General features: G+C 39.1%; 1 protein-coding gene across 9 annotated transcripts in view; it reads left to right on the forward strand.

The window, feature by feature from the left end:
• Nucleotides 1-25,516, forward strand: part of tenm3 (teneurin transmembrane protein 3) — a 1,272,390-nt gene that overhangs the window by 254,076 nt on the left and 992,798 nt on the right. For all 9 annotated transcript variants that reach the window (XM_049481363.1, XM_049481365.1, XM_049481366.1 and 6 more), the window contains one exon: nucleotides 20,402-20,439. The gene's annotated coding sequence lies outside the window, so the exon portion shown is untranslated. The remainder of the gene's footprint in view (nucleotides 1-20,401; nucleotides 20,440-25,516) is intronic.

Consider the following 25,516-nt stretch of genomic DNA (forward strand, 5'->3'; position numbering starts at 1 on the left):
CGCCCGCAGTGCTGAACACCTTTCAGTGACATGATTAAAGTGTCCCTCTGATCTTCTGCCACTCTGACGTCCAAAATCTCGCTTCAGGCTTTTACAGATTTGCAGAGCAAGTGATATATGTAGAATATATAAATATATATAGATACACAGTACAGGCCAAAAGATTGAACACAGCTTCTCTTTCTCAATGCGTTTTCTTTATTTTTTTATGACTCTTTACATTGTAGATTCTCACTGAAGCATCAAAACTATGAATGAACACATGTGGAGTTTTATGTACTTATATAAAAATATGTTTTATATTCTAGTTTCTTCAAAATAGCCCCCCTTTGCTCTGATTACTGCTTTACACACTCCTGGCATCATTCTCTCAATGAGCTTCAAGAGGTGGCCACCTGAAATGAAAAGTTTTCCAACAGTCTTGAAGGAAGGAAGGAGTTCCCAGAGGTGTTTATTAGCACTGGAGGTGTGTTTGGGGTCGTTGTGTGGCATTCAACTGCTCTCTGAGCTGAGCTGCTGTTAATCAATCAACCTTTATTTTCACTTTTCAATTTTCCATTGAGGGTGATCTTCATTTACAACATCAAAGGGATTGAACACATTTAATAATAAATTAGAAATAATAAGAAATAAAATAGTAAAAAAAAATATATATATATATATATATATATATATATATATATATATATATATATATATATATATATATATATATATATATATATATATAATTATAATGAAAATTTAATTTAATAATAAAAAAATATATATATATATGTGAAACAGAAAATTCTAAAATACTTAAAAAAAATTAGTAAATAGATAAAATAAGTAAATAGATAGTAAAATTAAAGTAAAGTGTTACAAATGATAAGAAGTGGTTAAATGAATAATAGAACTAAGAACAAGAATGAAAATGTAAAACATTAAAATAAAATTAAAATAAAACTTGTGATTTCTGAGGCTGGTGACTCGGATGAACGTGTCCTGAGAAGCAGAGGTGACTCTTGGTCTTCCTTTCCTGGGTCGCAATTTTCCAGACTGACTGACCTTCATTTCTTAAAGTAATGATGGCCACTCGTTTTTTCTTTATTTTGCTGATTCTGGCTGTTTTTTGCCATAATATGAATTTTAACAGTTATGTTATGTTAGTGCAATAGGGCTGTCGGCTGTGAAGTAACCTGACTTCTGCACAACACAACTGATGGTCCCAACCCCATTGATTAAGCAATAAATTCCTACTAATTACTAATTAACCCTGATAAGGCACACCTGAAAACCATTTCAGGTGACCACCTCTTGAAGCTCATTGAGAGAAAGCCCAGAGTGTGCAGCAAAAACCTCAACCGTTTCCTGTAGCTGCAGATCAGACTTGCAGACGGTCAGGAGGAATTCTGGATCATTCCTCTTCACTAAACTGTTTCAGCTATAATATTCTTGGGAAATCTGGTGTGAATCGATCGCTCTCTTGAGGTTATGATGCCTAAGCATCTTGATTTGGTCTCAATGAGGTCAGGACTCAATTAAGGACCCAATTAAGTATTTTCTTCTGTTGAAGCCATTCGGTTGTTGATTTACTTGATTAACTATGTTAACTTGCAGTTTCTGAGGCTGGTAACTCTTATCCTTACAACTTATCCTGTACAACAGAGTAAACTCTTGCTCTTCCTTTCCTGGGGCGGTCCTGATGAAAGCCAGTTTCATCATATATATATTTCAGATTTTCGATTCTTCAAAGTAGCACCTCTTCCTCAGATTAGACAGTTTTGCACATCTCTGCTGGATTTTCTCAGTCAGCTTTATGAGGTAGAGTCTCCTGGAATTCAGGCTTTTTTCAGTTAACAGCTGTGCTGAACTCATCAAGAGTTAATTACTTGAATTTCTTGCCTCTTAATAAAGTGTTTGAGAGCATCAGTTAAAGTAAAGTAGTGAAGAGGTAGAGTTACAGGTATACAGTGAATAGTGAATATTTGAGTAATGTTCAAAAACAGAAAATGAGGGTCAGTCCATCTGAAAAGAAGGATTCCTCAAGTGCAGTCTCAAAAAAGACCATCAAAGACGTTATGATGAAACTGGCTCTCATCAGGACCACCTAAATGCTTTTTAACAGAGTATTTGGTTTGTTTATCACTTGTTTTTTAAGTTACAATATGATTCATAGTCTGATAGATCACTTCACTATTCATTTACTATGTAGGAAAATCAAATGTTCAATTTCAGAAGACACTGAGCTGCCTTGTTAAGTGTGTGTGCTATAGTTACACTGTATACTGTGTGTTTTAGGTGTTTTTAGGTGTTGTTACAACCCAAGTTGGCTCGTTTTAAAAATGGTTGCAACAAAGGAAACAGAAGGGAAGTGAGGAGACCAGACCAGAATTAGATGTTTCACAATCAGTGATTTATTTTAAAACTGCCAAACATCAACTTTAAACAATACCAAGGCCTAAGAGTCTTAAGGCCTAAGAGGAGCCAACGGTGACGGTGCCAAAGGAAAGAAAGAAACAAAACATAAACTTAATCTAAACTATTTATCCTAAACAAAAGAACAAAATAAAAACTACTACTTAAACTAACAACATAAGTACAAAAGAAGCACCCGCCTGCTAACCTAATGTATCTATACACAAAGACAGCTACATGATGGAAATGTATAAGGCGCCTTAACCTTACCTGTTGGACTCCTCAAATTGGTATAAGTTTGTATGGCACAAACAGGACTGAAAGATATTCCCTAAGGAATGACAACAAGAGCAAACACTCAGAATAAAGCACATGGCAGTGATGGTAGTAATGAAGGTGGTAGTGAAGGTAGCAGGGGAACTAGAAGCACACACAGTAGGCCCCACTTCCTGTGTGAGCTCTAGCCGCCATCTTGGTGGTGACTGCAGGTTTTTATAGTCCATGGCTCCTCCCATGAAGGTCAGGTGGACTGCAACCTGCAGAGAAACATGAAAAAACACACACACAGAGAGGGAGAGCACACAGAACATATCCAGCACCCTAGGGCTAGACTTGCACGTAACAGGTGTTTTTAACACGTTCTGACACACTTATTCTTTTTGTGTCATGTACAGCCCTTGTTATTTTTCATCTTTCGCTTCTAAACGCTACATAAATGAGACGCCAAGCCAGCTAATCGATAACGTGATTTTCTGTCAGCAGTTTTTAATCACGGGTGCTATCGACGCAGGCTAGCTGTTGCAGTGCAGCTCTAATTTCAGAGCTAGTTAATGTGCTGAAAGCCAGATTTTATACATATATTCTTTTCATTATCTGTCAAACGAATAAAAAGACAATCTGCGAGCCCCTCAGAAAGCCCGGCGTCTCGGCGAGGGTGTAATCCGCCGCTCCATCTCCCAGGAAACATCGAGCCGACTTTGTAATTGCTTTCATTTTTTTGAAAAGGAGGTAAAAAAAAAAGTGAACTCCTCCGTACTTTTGTAAATTGAATGAGCGCGGAAGAGCAAGCGAGGTTAGGCTTCCTCCATCTCTGAGGTAATTTACCAAATTACTCCAGCCACTTCCTCCACCAGATCTAGACAGTGTCGTCTCTCTCTCTCTCTCTCTCTCTCTCTCTCTCTCTTTCTCTTTCCAACACGCGTCCTTGAACTCGTCATTTATTAAAGTTCAGATCTTTATATTAAAATCAGCGCGGGATAGACAGATGGATATTTGCCGTGTCACCCCGTGGACATCAGAACCCGCGTGAACACGGATCAGCACACGAGCGTCTGACTTCAAAGCCTTCGGCCCAATTAATCATTCAGCGCTTATTGTGCGTTTCTTCTCCAAACGGCCGTCGTTAGCCGGGTGGTGGAGCGTGGAGTCGGGCGGAGGCTGAGGGTGGAGGATCTGATCTGTTCCTCAGGGCTCAGAGATTGAGGAGAGGTTGGTGCTGCATCAGGAAACGCTAAAATGAGCAATCTGGGAGTGAAAACACTCAATTCACTGTAGAAAAAGAAGGATTTTTAGTCAATTTTGCTGAAATTAGTGAAAATTTGAATTTTGACTTTGGCTAGTGTAAATTTTAACTCACTGAAAGAATGATAATAATAATAATATTATTCTGCTTTGCCATGATTTGTGGATCGTCAGTCTAATTCAATTAACTAATAACTAAAAATTAGATTTTTATTTATTTATTTATTTTTATCTCTGTCTTTCTCTCTCTTTTCTTTTCTCCCATGGTCAAAAAACACTATTTTTAACAAAAAAAAAAAAATCCTATTTTTGGGCCCTATCTTGCACCAAACATACAAGTACGTTGTAATGTTCATTGCTATCTTAGAACTTACCAACAGTCTATTTTCACATCTTTTGTCTGCATCATTTAAATAGCCGGCCGCCAAGTCCTCTAGTGGTGTAAATCACTGGATTATGATTGTGAGATTGGGGGTTCGGTTGTGATCTTGCTCTCTCTGGGTGGGTACAGTACAGTAGATGGCGCTCTCTCTTTTCCCTCATCACTCCTAGGGTGATGTGGATCAGCACAAGGCTGCGTCTGTGAGCTGATGTATCAGAACCGAGTCGCTGTGCTTTCCTCCGAGCGTTAGCGCTGTGATGCTGCTCAGCAATGCTACATCATCAGCAGCAGTTCAAAAAGAGGCGGAGTCTGACTTTACATGTATCGTAGGAGACGTGTGCTAATCTTCACACTCCTTGTGTTGGGGGCATCACTAGTGATAGGGGATATACAGAGATACAGAATAACACACTGAAAAAAGTAGAGTAAAGAGTAAAATTTACTTTAAAAAAGGTTCGCAACTTTCTGCATTTGTTTTTTTTTAAGTACATTTAATTTCAGATAAATTTAAGGAACTTAAACTCGGTTTCAAGACTTTAATTATACATAGAGTAAATAAGTGAACTGAACTTCAGTCAATCCTTTCTTTTAGTAAACCTTACTTCATTTCTGCATACAATATTACCTAATTACAATGACTTTATACAATATTATTATATATATTTTTTTAGTTTAAACACACATTCAAATATTTATATAATCTCAAAGATTTATTTTTAACACACATAGTACACTGTCTCAACACACGGATGTTTATAGTATACTAAAAATAATATATTACATGCCATAAATGTGTTTAATATGTGTTTTAACTAAAAATATTAAAAAATCAAATTTTTAATATATTATGTATCATAAATTATTTGAGTAATATTGTATAAAAGTTACGGAAACTTTTTTAAAGTAAATTTTACTCATTTTTTTGTGCATACTGTAACTTATAGAACATGCATGATCACAGCAGTTACTGAGCTAGAGAAGTATAAATGCATGCTGTTGCATAGGGCGCTCGCACAGGTTAAGCCATAGACAGCACATTGACTCTATGCAGACATATAAACCAGCTTTAAGAGTGGAGCTTTTCAGCGTTTCTTGCTCATCTGCATGCTTTTGACCTCTCTAAAGCTGTGCAATGTTCTGCTGTAGATTCAGTGCCTCTTAATCCCCTTTCATTGATAACCCCTCCTCCCCAAACCACCCCCGTCCCTCCAAAACCGTCCCTCCAGCCCTTTTTACCCCCAGCACCCCCATCACTCGCCCAATCAGTGCAGGACGGACAAAAGCAGCACTGCTTACTGCTGTGTCGAGGTACGAGAGAACGTAACGCAGCACGGACACGGCTAACGGCCTTAACCACGCCTGTCACACCGATACAGCGCCGGAACCACCACGCTCAGAAACCAGGACAATGACCCGACGCACACACTCAACACCGGGGGACGACGGGCTCTTAATGTCATCATCACCCTGCTTAAAGCAGCCTGTTGAAGAGCGTTTTGTGTGTAGGTTTGAGTTTGTCGTACACGGATCACAGGCCGGCCGTTGCCGTGGAGGTTCTGATACCCTTAACTGGTATGACTGGAGCTCGTTTGATCAGATAACCAGTATAAATCACTGCTCAGCACTTCAGAGGGGGAACCCGTTCACTTCAGTCTCAGCTGAGACGTCTACTGCCTGTGACTGGGGTCAATGAGGTAATAGGCGGCCATTTTTTTTTTTTTTACTTAAAGAGAATAAAGACCTTTATAAGCCTTTAAAATGCTTATATGAATAACATTGAGTCTATTGGACATTTCTTTACTCATAGTTCTTTACTTAAACCCTTTGACTTCTGGGTTGTTATACTGTTATACTGTGTTATAACACAGTAATTATATCATACAGACACATGCCCTGATCTCTTTTACTCCAGAAGTCATACGGCTGCTCAAAAATATAATCATTTAAAATGTAAAAGGAAGCAGAATTGTTATATTTTCCTGAAACTGGCCCTGTTTTAGTCATAATTTTACTGATTTTTGAATGTATAGACTTTAAATATATTCACACCTAAGATATATTTTCAAAAATGGCTATACTAGAGTGTTTATGAGTTAAAAGCATAAGAATATTGATGATTTGAGTTCATTACATGGTTTATTAATTATTACTTTGATAAAATACATGGAGAAACAGCATCAGACGGATTTATTTTTTTCTTGATAATCAATAATCACACCTCTAGGATACATGTAGATACTAAAAACCTGACACTCAGAGCAGCCTATGTCTTTCAGCATTTTAATCAGGACACACAAAGAAAAATATATACTATAAAAATGTAAACTTTTTAGTCTAAATAAATAAAAATGTTTAGTGCAAAATAACTACTTAGTAAAAATGTGCAAGTAAAATAAAAACTATATAAAGTAGTGCGCACACCATACCTAGCTTTAGTTTGAGTAAAGCTGTGGACACTTTTGGTTCGTTTACTGATATTATTTGGTATGAAAATCCAAATCCAGTTAATCCAAAAAGAAGAATTTCAAGAGTTTTTTAAAGTATCCTCAGGTACAGTCGTCGCAAAGACCATCAAAAACATTATGTTGATGAAACTGGCTCTCATCAGTTCCCTCCAACACACTGGAGCTATGTAGGAGCAATGTAGGAAAAACATAATGCTAATTTTGAATGAAATGGTGTGTCCAAACATTTGACTAGTATTTTACTGTAGTATATTTTATATAATTTAAGGTATGACAGGTTTTGTAAGGTGTTCACGGTATATAGTGACCAAGGCCTACCTTCAGAGGTCTGAGGTCTTGTAGATGATCTTGTAGGGTCCATACCTCGACAGGTCAGGTCTATGTACCTGTATTGTATCCTCCAGCCATGCGGCTGTTGTGTCTAAACACTGTGCACAACTGTGCATGGTTAGTGTTAAGCTCTGGGCCTGTACTGTACTGTACCGGATACCAGCAATAAAAATGGTGATTTTCCTGATATCACTCAGTAGTGATCTTACTCAGTATTCCCCTGGGTTTCCGTAAATCCCGCCACTTTATTGGAAGTCGGCGTTCCCTCACAATCAACACGGCGCAGCTGTCCTGCAGCCCGGTGGCGGCGCCGCGGAGCGAGGTGAGGCGGGTTAACCTTGGAGAATACCTCCGGCACGGCTCCCTTCATCATCCTCCTCCTCAGCCTAGATTTGGCTGCTTGGTAGAAGCGCGAAGAGGATGTTTATCGGAGGAGATGAATGCTGGGCGCTAATGCTATTCTCCGTGCCCCTGCCTCCATCCAGCATTCAGCGCAGTGAGGTAAGAAAGTAAAGGGGCTTTCATTTTGATTCTGTTCGTCGGAAAAGGAAAAATTGGCCCTTTGTGCGAACATGCGACGAGAGCCTTTATACCGCGCTAATGTCAAAGGGATCTATTCTGCCCAAGCCAGCATGCAATAAAGTGGGAAACAGCATACAAAGAAATCGCAGCAATAGCAACCCTTCCTTATTAGCTGCCGGCGCTGTGAAAGGCCATAGCTTACAGGCTTCCAACACCTCATAAAAGCAGCAAGATGCGATCTGCCGTCTTCATCCGGCTGCACCAGCGCCAGAGAGGCAGTACTGTCCATGCAGAAACATGTACAGATATATATAGTTGCAGGAAAAAGTATGTGAACCTTTTCCTCCCAAAATCGCACCTTGTGTTCTCAGCTTAATTACTTAGGAATCCCTTCACACATAAACATAATCCATATATGGTTAGAAAGGGCGGAGCTTACTCTTTCTAAAAGTGCAGTAATGCTAAATCTACAAGAAACCCATTGAGATAAAAAAACCACCTAAAAAGTGAAAAAAATCTCCTTCCCCAACCAATATTATTTACCTTTAGTGCTTCAAACATATTTATATGATGTTTCAAACCAAATAATATCAGTAAATAAAGACTCAAAAGTGTCCCACAGAAAAAACAGTGTGAAACTACCTGCTTTACTCAAACTAAAGCTAGGTATGGTGTGCGCACTACTTTATAAACTTTTTATTTTACTTGCACATCTAAAAAGTTTATATTTTTATAGTATATAGTTTTCTTTGTGTGTCCTGATCATATTTAAATACTGAAAGGTATAGTCTGCTCTGAGTGTATCCTAGAGGTGTGATTATTGATTATGAAGAAAAATAAATAAATCCGCCTGATGCTGTTTCTCCATGTATTTGATCAAAGTAATAATTAATAAGCCATGTAATGAACTCAAATCATCAATATTCTTATGCTTTCAACTCATAAACACTCTAGTATAACCATTTTAGAAAAGATATCTTGGGTGTGAATATATTTAAAGTCTATACATTCAAAAATAAGTAAAACAAAAATCAGGCGCTTGGTAAAATTTTGAGCAAAAAATGATCAGTTCCAGGAAAATATAACAATTCTGCTTCCTTTTACATTTTAAATGATTATATTTTTGAGCAGCCGTATGACTTCTGGAGTAAAAGAGATCAGGGCATGTGTCTGTATGTGATATAATTACTGTGTTATAAGACCTGAAAGAGGAACTGAAAACAAAAATGGAGAAAAAACACAACAAAACAGCCTAGAGTTCAATGGGTCTGCTTGAACTAAAACCACACAAAACATTATATGTTTGCATGGTTTTATTGAACACATGTTAACATTCACAGTGAGGGGTGGAAAAAAAGTATGTGAACCCCGAGACTAATGACTTTTCTAAGAGCTAATTGGATGCAGGATGTGATGCGATTAAAGGATGCATTGCTCGATGTGAATCATGCCTCTCAGCACAAAAGATCAAGCTCTCAAAAGACCTATGTTCAAGAATTGTTGACTTGCAACAATTGAAGCTGGAAATGGTTACAAAAGTATCTCTAAAAGCCTTGATGTTCATGTGTCCACGGTAAGACAGACGTCTACAAATGGAAAAAGTTCAACACTGTTGCTACTCTCCCTACGCGTGGTAAAGTCCTGTAAAGATGACTGTAAGAGCACAGCACATGCAGAATGATCAGAATGATCAATGAGGTGAGGAAGAATCCTAGAGTGTCAGCTAAAGACTGAATACAGGAATCTGTGGCAACATTTTTGTTGACAAATCTACAATAAGGAAAACATTAAACAAGAATGTTGAAGAGTTGATGGGAGGACACCACGGAGGAGGAAGCAACTGCTGTCAAAAAATAAAAATAAACATTGCTGCATGTATAAAGTTTGCAGAAAAAAAATTAAAACCCCTGGATGTTCCACTACTGCACTACTGGCTAAATATACTGTGTACAGATGAAACCAAAATCCAGTTGTTTGGAAGGAAAACACACACAACTCAATATGTGGAGAAAAAAGACACAGCACACCATCATAAAAAATCTCATCCCAACTGTGAAACATGGTGGAGGGGGCATCATGGTTTGGGGCTGCTTTGCTTTGCTGCCTCAGGATCTGGACGGATTCGCCGTCATCAACGGAAAAATGAATTCCCAAGTTTACCAAGACATTTTGCAGAAAAACTTAGTACCATCTGTGCACCAACTGAAGCTCAACAGAGGATGGATGATGCAACAGGACAACGACCCAAAACATAGAAGTAAATCAACAACGAATGACTTCAATAGAAGAAAATAAATAAATACTCCTTCTGGAGAGTCCTGACCTCGTTGAGACCCAATTGGGATGCTGTGGCATCATGACCTAAAGAGAGCGATTCACACCAGATATCCCATAATATTATAGCTGAACTGAAACAGTTTAGTGAAGAGCAATGATCCAGAATTCCTCTTGACCGTTCTGCAGGTCTGATCTGCAGCTACAGGAAACGATTGGTTGAGGTTTTTGATGCCAAATGAGGATCAACCAGTTATTAAATACAAACCCTCACATGTTGTGTTCAATAAAACCATGCAAACATATATATATATATATATATATATATATATATATATATATATATATATATATATATATATATATATATATATATATATATATTATGTGTGGTATTAGTTTAAGCAGACTGTGTTTGTCTTTTGTGGTGATTTAGATGAAGATCAGAACACATTTATTGATCAATTTATGCAGAAATCCAAATATAATCCCAAAGGTTTCACATACTTTTTTCTTACAGCTGTATATTTTTTGTACCTAAATAAATAATAAAAAAATATATATTAATAAAACCTTCCGTTTTTATAAAAAAAATAATAAAAATAAAAACCCTGCTGAACTTAATAGCACCTAAACATTGCTCTCTAATGAAACACACTCATAACCAGCTCTAATCTGGGACCTCGGTAAAGCCGTGTTGTGATGTACAGCGGTGATAATGCGCCGCTGTTGTGTCCAGGCCGCTTATAATGAAATAGCAAATTTTGCCTTTGACATGGAATTGCCTCAGCAGTGCCCCGCACGATATTTAAGGAGGCGTTATTGAGACGCTTTGGTGCGCTGTGCTTTTGAGAAAAGCTGGGGGTTTATTGTAGGAATTACGTTTTATAGCTTAAGTTGCATTTCTGGACTTCGGGAATAACAAAACCGAAGTGGAATTTGCTGACTCGTATTGTTTGTTTATTTATTTATATATTTATTTATGTATTTATTTGGCTTGTGCATCTTCCTTTTTTTATTATTTTTTGCAGCATAAGTTTTCCAGCTTTTGTTTTTTTTTGCATATCATCTCTGTTCCAGCTAAAGATTGTTTGATCTGATTGTGTGTGGAAAAACCTGTGTTTGTTTTGAGGTTTTTGATTGGATGAATGGAATGAATGGACAAACAGGTATCATAGCAACACCTTAGCAACCAGCAGTGATGCACTATCACAGCACCTTTTGCTATTTGGTATAAAACATTATAAACATTGTTTTTTTTAGAGAAGATCCTTTTTGCTAAAAAAGGAATGTCCTCATGTGAGAACAATAGTTTATTTTATTATTGTTATTTAAAATATTATTCATGTATTTTATGATCAGAAGGACCCAATTAGTACAAAACAAATTAAATAAACTGGTTTTAAACATAAAATTAAAGAATTAGATTTTTTGGCCCATGTTTCTGTCTGGGCTGGCTGTAGAAACTTGTGACTGGGATTCCCATCATCTTCTTTTTAATCTATTGACTGTAATGTTGTCTTGTCTCCGTATGAAGCCAAAGGGTCAACATTTTAAATAATTTAACAAAATTAAGTTTGATGGTGCAGAGAAGCAGAAATGTACAGTACAGTGACACCTTAGCAACCACCTAGCAACACCTTAACTTCTTGAAACATGGGCTTTTGCTTGGTGTACATTTTTTAACATTTCTCCTAGCTATTTGGGATTAGTAGGGCCTAACGATTATAAAAACTGAACTTTGTCTTTGTACAGTAAGTCGTTTTTGCAAAAAATAAATAAAAACGATGTCCTCATATGGGGACAGTAGTTTATTATAATATTTTAAAGAATATCTATATCATTTTGCATCAGAAGGACCCAACATTTTGGCTTTCTTCATTAAGTACATGAACTAGTTTTAGGCCATTGTTTCTGTCTGGACTGGCTGTAGAAACTTGTGACTGGGATTCCTGTTCTCTTATCTTCAATCCTTTGATTGTGATGTTGTCGTCTGACCACTAGATGGTAAAAATCAGTGTTTTTATATGATGTACCAATGTATTATGGACCTAGTAATATGCCTCTGTAGCTAGCTAGCAAGTTAAATGACCCATTCCACCTTAAATGCTTCAGCTGTTACATTCATTTAAGGTGGAATGGGGAAATTCTGATAAGTGGACAGTGTAAAGTGCTTGGTTGGACGGTTGCTCTGATAAGCAGTGGTGGATTGTTTTAAAGGGGATTTGTGTGTTTCTATTATTACGGTTGTGTTTCAGAACGCGCTGCTTTTGATCAGGATAGGTCTATAAGTGTCTCTAAAGGCGCGGAGCTTCAATCAGAGGCGAGGTGTGTATGCGCTGATAAGCCGGACCCGCTCCTCTCGCCCATCCTCCTCTCGCGCCGCCGCCACGCCCAGCCGTCACAAATCACACCTCGGGGCAGTGTTTGAGATACTGATTTACTGTTGACCTTTACGTTTTTAAATGTCTCCATTCTCTTTTGACAGCGCGTCGAAGGCAGCCCCCGCCGTCGCCGTTACCAATAACAAACCCGAGCGCGTGTGATATGTCAGCTTTAATTCACCGCCATGCATGATGAATCGAGGGCTGGCACCGTTAGATGGTGGTGGTCGGTGGTAGAACCCAACCAAAAAAATAAAAAATAAATAATAGTAATAAAATAAAAAAATAATAAAATTCAGATACCATAAAGTACATAATGGATTTCCTGTGGGAAACACCAGTGCTTACAAAGCAAAAAAAAACATGAAAAAATACAAATATATTTTAAAAAGAAATGTAATGTACACCAGGTTAATACATACTGTAGATGGATGGATAGGAGGATGGATGGATGGATGGATGGATGAGATGATATGTAAAGTGTTGTTAGGTGGTAGCCTTACTTAACTAGGTTGGAAAATTGTTGCTAGGTTGTTTGCTAAGAGCTAAATGGATAGATGGATAGAATGATGCATAGATAGACAGATAAATGGGCGGATGGATGGATGAATGGGTGAGTGGATGGATGGATGAATTGTGGATAGATGGATTGATGGATGGACAGATGGGTGGATGAATGGATAAATATGTGGATAGATGGACGGTGGGTGTATTGTCAGATGTATGGATGGATTAGATTTTAGATTAATGGATAAACAGATATGGAAGGATAGATGGAAGGGTGGATAGATGGACGGTGGGTGGAAAGTCATGTATAGATAGACAGAGATTACGGATGGATGAATGGATGGACGGATGGATGGATGAATGGATGTATGGATGGATGGATGAGATGAATAGATTAGATTATAGATGGATGGATAGATGAATGGGTGGATAGATGGACGGTGGGTATATAGTCAGATGTATGGATGGATGGATGGATTAGATAATAGATTAATTGATAAACAGATATAGATTTTGGGTGGATAGATGGACGGTGGGTGGATAGTCAGATGTATAGATAAACAGAGATTATGGATGGATGGATGGATGGATAGATTAGATTATAGATGAATGGATATACAAATATATGTATGAATGGATAAACAGATAGATAGATGGGTGGATAGATGGACGGATGGTGGATAGTCAGATGTATAGATAGACAGATTATAGATGGATGGGTGGATGGATGGATATGTAGATGGATGGATAGAAGGATTAGATCATAGATGGATGATGAATGGATTATATTATAGATGGATGGATGGATATGTAGATGGATGGATAGAAGGATTAGATCATAGATGGATGATGAATGGATTATATTATAGATGGATGGATGGATATGTAGATGGATGGATAGATAGATTAAATCATAGATGGATGGATGGATTAGATAATAGATTAATTGATAAACAGATATAGATTTTGGGTGGATAGATGGACGGTGGGTGGATAGTCAGATGTATAGATAAACAGAGATTATGGATGGATGGATGGATGGATGGATGGATAGATTAGATTATAGATGAATGGATATACAAATATATGGATGAATGGATATACAGATAGATAGATGGGTGGATAGATGGACGGATGGTGGATAGTCAGATGTATAGATAGATAGACAGATTATAGATGGATGGATGGATGGATGGATGGATGGATGGATGGATATGTAGATGGATGGATAGAAGGATTAGATCATAGATGGATGATGAATGGATTATATTATAGATGGATGGATGGATATGTAGATGGATGGATAGAAGGATTAGATCATAGATGGATGATGAATGGATTATATTATAGATGGATGGATGGATGGATATGTAGATGGATGGATAGATAGATTAAATCATAGATGGATGGATTATATTATATCTATATATATTATTATATAGATGTATGATGGATGGATATACAGATAGATGGATTGATTGATAAATGGATGGTTGGATAGATGAATGTTTTTTTTTTTTTTTAAATAGGCGTACAAATGGGAAATTGAAGGATTGAGCCTAAAGCTACACCTTAGCAACCACTTAGCAACACCTTAGAAACCAGTGGGAAACACTTTAGCGGTGCAACCATTCTGCATGTCCTTCAGAAAATGCAGGTTGCTAGTTTGTCTAGTTGATCGCCCACCTGCCTAATTTTAATTTGATGTAGTTTCAATGTGTTCAAGGGTTATTTTCTACATAAAAAAAACATAAAAAAATATCTGTCGCTACAGCAACATCTTATTAATCACCTAGCAACAGATTGGAATTCGGTGGATAAATAAAGATAAATAAATAAAGATAAAGGCGGCATCAGTCAGAGCCAGACCCTCATCTGCCTCCCCACATACCCGGTGCATGGCGTGTGGAAGCTGGCTGCACTGTTCTCGCAGCAGATGCAGCGTCTGCTCCTGACTCTTCAGACCGGAGGCCGTGGCCTCACGCCTGGAAGATGGTCGTCAGAAGTGGTGCCAGGCTGCGGTGCAGGGGGTGCGATGGTGAGGGTAGAGCCGAGGTGGTGGGGCTGGTGGATGGGGGGGGTGGTGGGGCTGGTGGATGGGGGGGTGGTGGTGCTGGTGGATGTGGGAGGTGGTGGTGGTGGTGTTGGGGTTGTTAAACCTCTGCAAGGGTGTTTAAAAAGGCAGGCCTAATCACCTAAGCCCCAAATTCAATTATTCCAGACGGAAGGCGTTTTGCAATCTCTGATGGCTGGAATTGACTTTCGGGGGCAATTTCCTTAGTGGACGACTCCGTGCTGAGGCATAAGAGCAGGGGCTTAGGGCTCGCTGTATACGTCCCCTCAAAGCTGCGACACAGAGAGAGAGGAAAAAGCTTACTCTCAGCAAATCCCCCTCTGATCTAATGTGATTTGTGTCAGATTCCTGCTGTACACTCGCTATACCTTCACTATACACTCACCGGATTCCAGCGTACGCTTGTAGACGTCCACATGCGGTCATCATCTAAACAATAACCAAAACGTGAAGGAAGTGTCGGATTGCAATACTATTTGGTAGGTGAATAGAACTAGCTAATTCCACCTTAAAAGGTGCAGCAGGTGGACGGAGGAATGAATGGATGAATTGGATGAATGGATGGATGGATGGATGGATGGATGGATGAATTGGTGGATAGATGGTGGATGGATGGATGGATGGATGAATGGTTGAATGAATGGTTTGATAGATGGGTGAATGAGTGGATAGATAGACAGATGGATGGACGGGTGGAGAGATAGACGAATGGGTGAATAGATGGATGGATGAATAAGTGGATAGATAGACAGATTGGTGTATGGGTGGATAGATGGATGAATGGATGCATGGATGTGTGGATAGATGGATGAATGAGTGGATAGATAGATGGATGGGTGTATGGGTATATAGATGGACGGATGGATAAGTGGATAGATGGATAAATGAGTGGATAGATAGATGGATGGGTGTATGATTGGATGGGTGGAGAGATAGATGGATGGGTGTATGGATAAATAGGTGTATAGATGAATGAATGGTTGGATAGGTGAATGGATGAGTGGATAAATAGGTGGGTGGATTGATGGATGAATAAGTGGATAAATGGATGGATGGATGGTTGGATAGGTGAATGAATGAGTGGATAAATAGGTGGATGGGTGGATGGGTGGGTGGATAGATGGATGAATAGGTGGAAAGATGCATGGATGGGTGGATAGGTGAATGGATGAGTGGATAAATAGGTGGGTGGATTGATGGATGAATAAGTGGATAAATGGATGGATGGATGGTTGGATAGGTGAATGAATGAGTGGATAAATAGGTGGATGGGTGGATGGGTGGGTGGATAGATGGATGAATAGGTGGAAAGATGCATGGATGGGTGGATAGATGGATGAATGGTTGGATAGATGGATGAATAGGTGGAAAGAGGGATGGATGGGTGGATAGATGGATAAATGGTTGGATAGATGGATGAATGGTTGGATAGGTGAATTGATGGATGTGTGGATAGATGGATGAATGGGTGGAAAGATGGATTAATGGTTGGATAGATGAATGGATGGGTGGATTCTAGCATACTGTTGTAGATGTACACATACATTCATTATAAAAAAACAATACCAAAACATGAAGGAAGTGTCAGATTGCAATAATATTTGGTAGGAGAACAGAACTAGCTAGTTCCACCTTAAATGGTAAAGCAAGTAAATTCTGGCACCTGAGACTGCTGCTGGATTTAAGGTGGAATGGGAAAGTCCAGCAAATCCCCCCTCTGATCTACCTATTTTTTTATTGCTGATGATTATGGCTTACAGCCAATGAAAGCCCAAAAATCAGTGTCTCAGAAAATTAGAATATTATATAAGACCAATTGGTACTTTTGGTAAGTGGTGTGGGCAGTGTGCCAAGTCCTGCTGGAAAATGAAATCCGCATCTCCATAAAAGTTGTTTTTAGCACAGGGAAGCATGAAGTGCTTTGTGGTAAAAAAAAAAAAAAAAAAAACTGCACTGACTTTAGACTTGATAATAAAACACAGTGGATCAACACCAGCAGATGACATGTCTCTCCAAACCATCACTGATTGGTGGAAACTTCACACTAAACCTCAATCAGTTTGGACTGTGTGTCTCTCCACTCTTCCTCCAGACTCTACTCCCTTGATTTACAAATTAAATGTAAAATTTACTGCTGATCAGTTATGGTTTGCCATCTGTTACTTAGTACACCAGTGACGACTTTCTTCTTCAGGACATACTCCCAACACCCCTACTGTACATCTGCACAAATTGTGTGAAAATATTAGGGTTGAACCTCTACAACCCCATGTCATGTTGAAATGTCAGGCACATATCAGGTATACACCCTGCTTCTGTATGAGTAGCTAAATATGACCATATCAATGTAAATTCCTAACCATTTACTGTTCCTGGGAACTTTGATATTTCCTAATATCTTTTACACGGTAACTGATCATTTTAACAAGAATATCCCTATTTTTTCTCCTCTTCATGTCACGTCTCCATATCACTCTCTTTTCTTTTTCCAGACATTTACGATTCCTCCTCAGTGATCATTGGATATGCACAGGCTGACCTTCCTGACTCTGTGCATGTGATTTACACATCTCCCCAAAGAGAGTGCCCCAAACCCGTCCTTCAAATCTGGCATTTACATCACCCACATTCACAACTCTGGCTCTCTATAGACTGATCTCTCTTTCTCTCTTGCTCTCACTTCCTTCCTCTCTCTCTCTTTCTCTCTCTTTCTCTCAATATCTTTTCTTGCCCTCTTGCTCTATCTCTATCTTGTTTATCCATCCACCCCTCTCTCTCCCTTTCTTTCTTTCTTTCTTTCTTTCTTTCTTTCTGTCCTTTCGCCCTCTTACTCTGTTTCTATCTATCTATCTATCTATCTATCTATCTATCTATCTATCTATCTATCTATCTATCTATTGCTATTGTTACATCCATCTATTCCTCTCTGTCTGTCTGTCTGTCTTTTCCCTCTCTTACTCTCTGTTTCTCTCTACCCCCTCTCCCCCTTTTTCTATTTATCTATCTGTCTGTCTGTCAATCTTTTTTCTCTCTTAGTCTCTCTCCATTTCTTCCTCTCTCTCATCTATCTATCTATCTATCTATCTATCTATCTATCTATCTATCTATCTATCTATCTATCGCTATCGTTACATCCATCTATTCCTCTCTGTCTCTTTTCCCTCTCTTACTCTGTTTCTCTCTACCCCCTCTCCCCCTTTTTTCTATCTATCTATCTATCTATCTATCTATCTATCTATCTATCTATCTATCTATCTATCTGTACGTCTGTCTGTCACCATCGTTACATCCATCTATTCCTCTCTGTCTGTCTCTTTTCCCTCTCTTACTCTCTGTTTCTCTTTAACTCCTCTCCCCCTTTTTCTATCTATCTATCTATCTATCTATCTATCTATCTATCTATCTATCTATCTATCTATCTGTCTGTCTGTCTGTCTGTCTGTCTGTCTGTCTGTCTGTCTGTCTGTCTATATCTATCTATCTATCTATCTATCTATCTATCTATCAGTCAATATTTTTCCTCTCTTAGTCTCTCTCTCCATTTCTTCCTCTCTCTCATCCTATCTCTCTCTCTCTCTCTCTCTCTCTCTGTATTGTTCGTTTTGAGAGGGTTCTCCTCCTCCTGTATTCAGAGCTGGTTTATTCCTGGAGAGATTTGAGGCCGGTGCTGGAGCACAATGACTCTCAGGCTCTTCAGATTTTAATGGATGATTTTCTGACTTTTCCCTTTTTTCCCTTTTTTTCCCTTTTTTTCCCCTTTTTTTGGTGAATAAGAGAAAACTGCTGGAAGAGGCTCAGCTATTCTCATATATATTAGTGATTATAATAAAGACATCTACGAGCGGAGAAAATAATTCAGTAAAAGGGAATCAGGGAATCAGTGCCCTCTCTTTCTCTTTATGTCACTTTCTGATTATTTCATATATATATAATGTGGAGCACAGACTGCAGGAGGGCGTCTGTCTGATGCTGGAGTTTCTGTAATACACTGCAGCCTCAGTCTCAGCCTAATAAAAGACTTAAAGGGCCCTCAGTTCAGCGTGTTTCAGTGTTCAGACTCTAAAGTGATAAAAAGTGTATTTTTTCCAGTTGCTGAGGATGTTGGACATGATCTGATGCTTCTGAGCAGGTTCACATTTTTAATTGCAGGTCGCAGAGAAAGTGTATTGAAAGTATATGTGCTGGAGTGCATGAGCTTCTTCAGATAAACTCTTCAGATAAAGAATAAAAGCATTTTCTAATTAGTTGATGGGGGGAGATGGTTCTTCAGCACAAATAGGCAAATCTGTAATCTGTAATTATATATATATATATATATATATATATATATATATATATATATATATATATATTTATTAATTCATATATACAGTGGAATTTCATGTTTTTCTGTATAAAATTGTCATAAAATGTGATCTGATCTTTCCCCAAATAAAGGGTATTGATAAATATAATATCGGAGGAAAGCGCTGCGACTCGGTTCTGATACATCAGCTCACAGACGCAGCCTTGTGCTGATCCACGTCACCCTAGGAGTGATGAGGGGAACGAAAAGCGCCATCTACTGTACCCACCCAGAGAGAGAGCAAGGCCAACTGTGCTCTCTCAGGGCTTCGGCAGCTGATGGTTAGCTGCATCACCTGATCATAGTGGCAGCGCTTTAGACCACTGGACCACTCGGAGCCCCCGAATTGCTATTTTAAAGGCGCAGCTACCTGGATGTGTCCAAATCTTCTCAGCAGAAGAAACGCTATTTAGTGTTGGGGATGGTCCTGCGTTGACAGTTCACTGGCAAGATAGCAATGAACGTCTGACTGTTAATGTCTCTCTAGGTTCTAATCAGTCTAATCAGTGGAGCACCTGTGTTTTTCGTTGTGTAAAGATAGATAGTTGGCAGGGTGTAAGATAGCAATGAGCATTTCAATGCCTTGTGCAGGGTGTTACATTTTAACATATAGTCATATTAGTTTTAATTTAACACAAAGAGTGCATAAGCATCTCAGGGGCTGATATCTTGGAATTGACTCAAATTTTTAGATTTTTCAGAGCGGGCTACAGCATGCCATGTGCATTTATGTTTTTACATTTAAAATAAGAACGTTTTAACTTCAGAAGTGTGTAAATACATTATTTTAAACATGTCAGACACAAAACATGTTTAATGCCGTGGCATGGGCAGAACGAGCTGCTACATTAGATTTAAATATCCCTCGGTTGTGTCCGGATGTATGTCCTTGAACATGAAATGCAGTTATTTGCATTTCTTTTCAGGGATAGGGAAGCGTGCCTTGCCAGATGTTAGTTGCGCTGGTTTGTTCCTGACGTGTGTTCCTGTCTTTTGATTTGCCTCCGAGCTTCACCGGCTCTGTGGCGTCTGGGCGTGTAGGTGTGAGTCTGGCAGCTAGCTTCACCTTGGGACTTAATAACTGCTGTGATATTTCATCCATACTTTCACGTTCATTTCTTTTTCACACAGTTCGTTCAGTGCAGTTTGCGTTATTACCGCTTTCTTACACTATTTTTTTTCTCCTTTCTTTTACAGGTGAACGACAACTCGCTGCGCTGGGGAGTCTAGAACATGTGAGTAAACATGATGTTTTTCTTATGTTCCTCAGTGCTGATCGCTGTGTACATGTTACTGGCGGATACTTGTGGACAGAGATGTATAGTAATGAAGTAGACCTACTTTTGTTAGACTTTTATTGTAGTAAAACATGATATAAAGTTCTTATCTTTGATGAATAGCACACCTCCGTTCTCCCACAGCGTTCAGAGATCCAGAAATTTTAACAGTTTGTCCAAACACCCTTCAGACTGGGAGATACGGGGCAAAATTTTCCCTGATAAATCACTTTTTACACTGTTATTCAGCTCAAAGTAGCTAAAACATCTCCTTACTAGAATCCGGAGAGCCCTGACATTTAAAACGAGGAATTAATAACTTAAAAAGTGCTCAAGAAGCTTATTATAAAGCTCTGTTTAACACTAGTTCAGCTCCGAGCGCCGCCATCACTGTACTGATAATAACATAGACACACTGCTTTCTGTAATAACTACACTAATAACACAGTACTGTACTTTTATATTCAGTACTTCAGCACTACGTTTTACAATTATATACTTGCAGTACTTAAATACAAAACATGTTGAGTACTTAAAGCTCCACTAGGTAGGTTTAAGGTTTTGTGCTCGTGGGCTCCCCCTACAGTTGTAGAGTGTAATAAATGTTTCAGGCGGATTAGTTTCTCTTTCTCGTTTTCTGGCTTTCACAGACATATTCGGTCTCTTTCCAGCTTCTGCCAGAGTGTCTGTATGTTAGTTTGTAAAGAATGAACCAGTAGTCCTTGTAGAGCTGTTAGAACTAAAGGTCGGAAAGCAGGTCGCAGTTCTCGCGAGCGTTGGTCGCGGCCGCCTCGGAAAACTTACAGAGTCTGGTTTGAGCTCAGAGGAGCTATTCCTCCTATAACACCTCAATGCAGCACTGCAGTGAGTGGGGCTTTAAGTACTTCCACTTCAACTTTTAATTTAATTTTCGATTAAGCATTTGTACTTTTACTCATGTCTGGATCTATAGTACTTTATAGATGCCTTTTTGTGGATTATACCTTTAAATTGGTAGAGCTGGGCAATATAATTTTATATTATATAATTTTTTTATTGAATTGTGATACATTGTTTTAAATCATATAGGCTGAGAAACGTGTCCTTAGTGGTAGGATAAGCCCCAAAATCACTGAAACTAATTAGAAGATGAAACCGAAACTTCATGTGAAGCTTTGCTTCATGTTTAGAGTCCATTCAGTCCATTGTTTATATAATAAATATCACAGTTATAAAAAAGTACTGTGTAAACAGTGTGAGACACATCAGAGTTACTGAAAAAAAAAATGTACCTGCTGTTTGAACGTAGCTGTTGAAGGTTTTATCAAGGTTTGTTTAGTTTAAGTGCATTCTCAAACTAGCTAGGATAGCTTCCCCTGCTGAGAAGCTCTTATATAGAGGAGGATGTTAAGAAAAAAAGAGAGCAGAAGTAGACAGAGGGCAGAGAAAAAGGAAGAGTGGACATTTGTTGGACATGAGTTCTGGAGCTTTGTTTAGACGTTAGCACATAAGACAAAAAACATACAGTGGACTCAGTGTGAAGGTTCCAATATGTTAAAAGTTTAGTAGCACCACTGAAGAGTACCCTATTTAGTTTTTGGACTGAAAAGCACACTTAAAATCCTTTTATTTCACCAAAAATCAACAGTGTGCCTTATGTATGAATTCGTTCAGTCAGGTATTAAGGAGCAGTAAAGCCACTAAAGCCCCTGAAGTACAGCATTATAATAAGGGTGAGCTTTAAATAAAGTTTCTCCAGCACTAAGGCTGGGAGCAGCAGTATTAGCATTAGCATTAGCCGCTAACCACAGCGCTAGCTCTTTCATCGTTCAGAGACGAGTATTTCAGTATTTCTGTAGTTTGCGTGTTTGTTGTGTTAAAACAAGCTATTACCATTAGCTGGTAATGTACTAGCTTACTGGAACATTCAGGAAGCATTTACAACCCACTAGCGCTGCAGTTAGCGGCTAATGCTAATGCTGCTGCACCCAGCCTTAGTGCTGGAGAAACTTCACTGAAAAGTCGTGCTTAGACAAAATACTGGAAATCTAAGCTTTCTGTATATAAACAGAAGTGCTTTACTTACCCAAATAAACTGTTTTCATGAGATAAATCTGTGTAGATTAACATCCAGCGCTCATTTGACTTTAAAATAAATTGTTTTTTGTAAGAATTACAGTTTTGTTTACTTAGGCGCTTCCTCCAGCTTCACCATTAGAAATGAAACATGGCGACAACCTTGTTCACTTCGATGTAGGCATCCTTAAAACTGTCGCTTAATGCGCCTTATAATCTGTTGTGCTTTATAGTCTGAAAATAGACCAGAAAATAGACATTTTAGCAGTTTATAGTCAGAAAAATATGGTAAGAAACTCAATAAATCTCTGAACTCAAACAGCAGTGCAGCAGAAAGCACAAAGGCACCTCAGGAGACGCCATCATGAACTTGACTTGCTTTAAAAATGTAAAGCAAGCTACAGCATGCATTCTTTGTGTTGTAATATTTAAATATTTGCATGCTCATGTCACCTACACTCTTTCAGCCTCAAAGACAGATGAACTGAGCTTTTTTCAGAGTGGGAAAAGGTAGAAAAGGTACAGCTTTGGCTTTGTGGGCGATGTTTGCGCCACCACCTGCGGAAAGGCTAGCCGAGTGGCCTCTTGTGTTCTTCCTCCAGGTTATGGCCGTGCATTGATTCCGGCCATAATGGTGCGGCGGGTGGGCGTATGGAGCTGTGCTCACCACCGCTGCTCGCTCTCTCTTCTACTGTAACTGTTAAAACACTGCTGATTACTGACTTCAGTCGCCCGGCTGTCCATCCAACACACTCCCAACTCAACTGGACACTTCACTGGACGCTTTACTGGACACTTTATGGCTCTCAACTTAGACTTAAATCGTTTTTGACCATTTTCCTGAAGTTTTATTCACCTGAACTATAATTTAGAACCATTTCTCTCAGTTATAAGAGATTATAAGTGTTTCTGCTTGTGAAAAACTCCATAAATACAATAAGAAGTAACAAGAATGTCTTTCTTCTACTTTAAAGTAGTAGCTAAGTAATAGTTTTTTGAACTAGTTTGGGGAACAAAGCTTCAGTTTTGTCCAGATTTTTCCGGTCTGACAATGTTTTGTTCAATTCCATCAGCAGCTCGTCTGAAGCTATTTTTTAGGACACAATACAATGCACACTATTTTATGTTTGTTATTTCTTATTGTTTTAATGAGTAAATAAACTCTTACAGACCAGATAAAGGAGCTTTTTCGTGTTTTTCAGAGTTTTCTTATGTGCCTAAAACGTTTTTACAGTAGTGTAAATCAGTATATTGATTTGTAGGCAGGTGTGTATTTGTTGAATAAGAGAATTGGTAGACAGGTGGGTAGGTAGGTAGGTAGGTAGGTAAGTAATTACATAAATTAGGCAGTGGCTGATTTGGCAGGTAAGTAGGTGGGTGGGTGGGTAGGTATGTTAATTGGTAAGCAGGTCTATGGGTATGCTAGTAGGCAGGTAGGTGGATTGATGTGTAGGTAGATTGGTGGTAAGGGGTAGGTAGGTAGGGTATGTAGGTAAATAGGTTGGTAGGCGTGCAGGTATATAGGTAGATGAAAGGGTGTTTGGGTAAGTGGGTGAAAGGGTAGACAGGTGGGTAGGTGTAGGGGTAAGTAGGTAGGTGTGTGGATAGGTAGGCACATGGGGCATTGTTTAATGGGTAGGTAGGTGTGTGGGTAAGTAGGTAGATGTGTAGGTAGATTGGTAGGTGGAAGGGAGTTTAGGTAAGTGAGTGAATTGTTAGGTAGGCAGTTGGGTTGGTAGGAGGATAGGTCTGTGGATAGGTAGGTTGGTGGGGTGTTGGTTGGCAGGTAGGTAGGGTGGAAGGGTATTTGGGTAAGTTAGTGGGCTGGTAGGATGATTGGTAGGTAGGTGGATGGGTGTGTGAATAAGAAGGTAGGTGGGTGGATAGGTAGGAAGGTGGGGCATTGGTTGGTAGGTAGGTAGATAGGTGTGTAGGTAAATATTTAGGTAGGTGTATGAGTAGATGGGTAGGTTGGTGGGTTTATGATAGGATTGATAAGTAGGTGGGTAGGTGTGTGAATATGTAGGTAGGTGTGTGGATAGGTAGGCAGGTGGGGCATTGGTTAATGGGTAGGTAGGTGTGTGGGTAAGTAGGTAGATGTGTAGGTAGATAGGTAGGTGGAAGGGAGTTTAGGTAAGTGGGTGAATTGTTAGGTAGGCAGTTGGGTTGGTAGGAGGATAGGTCTGTGGATAGGTAGGTTGGTGGGGTGTTGGTTGGCAGGTAGGTAGGTGGAAGGGTATTTGGGTAAGTTAGTGGGTTGGTAGGATGATTGGTAGGTAGGTAGATGGGTGTGTGAATAAGTAGGTAGGTGTGTGGATAGGTAGGCAGGTGGGGCATTAGTTAATGTGTAGGTAGGTGTGTGGGTAAGTAGGTAGATGTGTAGGTAGATAGGTAGGTGGAAGAGTGTTTAGGAAAGTGGGTGAAATGGTAGGTAGGCAGTTGGGTTGGTAGGAGGATAGGTCTGTGGATAGGTAGGTTAGTGGGGTGTTGGTTGGTAGGTAGGTAGGTAGGTAGGTAGGTGTGTAGGTAAATATTTAGGTAGGTGTATGAGGAGATGGGTAGGTTGGTGGGTTTATGAGAGGATTGATAAGTAGGTGGGTAGGTGTGTGAATATGTAGGTAGGTGTGTGGGTAGGTAGGCAGGTTGGTTGGTAGGTTGGTATGTAGGTAGGGTATTTAGATAGATATGTAGGTAGGTGGAAGGGTATTTAGGTAAGTTGGTGGATTGGTTGGTAGACGCATGGGTTGGTAGGAGGATTGTTAGGTAGGTGTATAGGTGTGTTTGTAGGCAGGTATTTAGGTCACTTTATTAATCTCAGAGAGAAATGCACAAATTACAGTAGCCGAAGGTACAGAAATGAAAAAGTAGAAGTAAATAAAATGGGATTAATAATATAGAATGTGTACATGGCGTGTAAATATAATCTCCAAGTATAAGAATTAAATAAAACAGGAAAAAAGTGGAATCGACGCCATCGTTT

This window comes from Astyanax mexicanus, chromosome 7, assembly GCF_023375975.1.
Source record: "Astyanax mexicanus isolate ESR-SI-001 chromosome 7, AstMex3_surface, whole genome shotgun sequence".
Taxonomy (NCBI): domain Eukaryota; kingdom Metazoa; phylum Chordata; class Actinopteri; order Characiformes; family Acestrorhamphidae; genus Astyanax; species Astyanax mexicanus.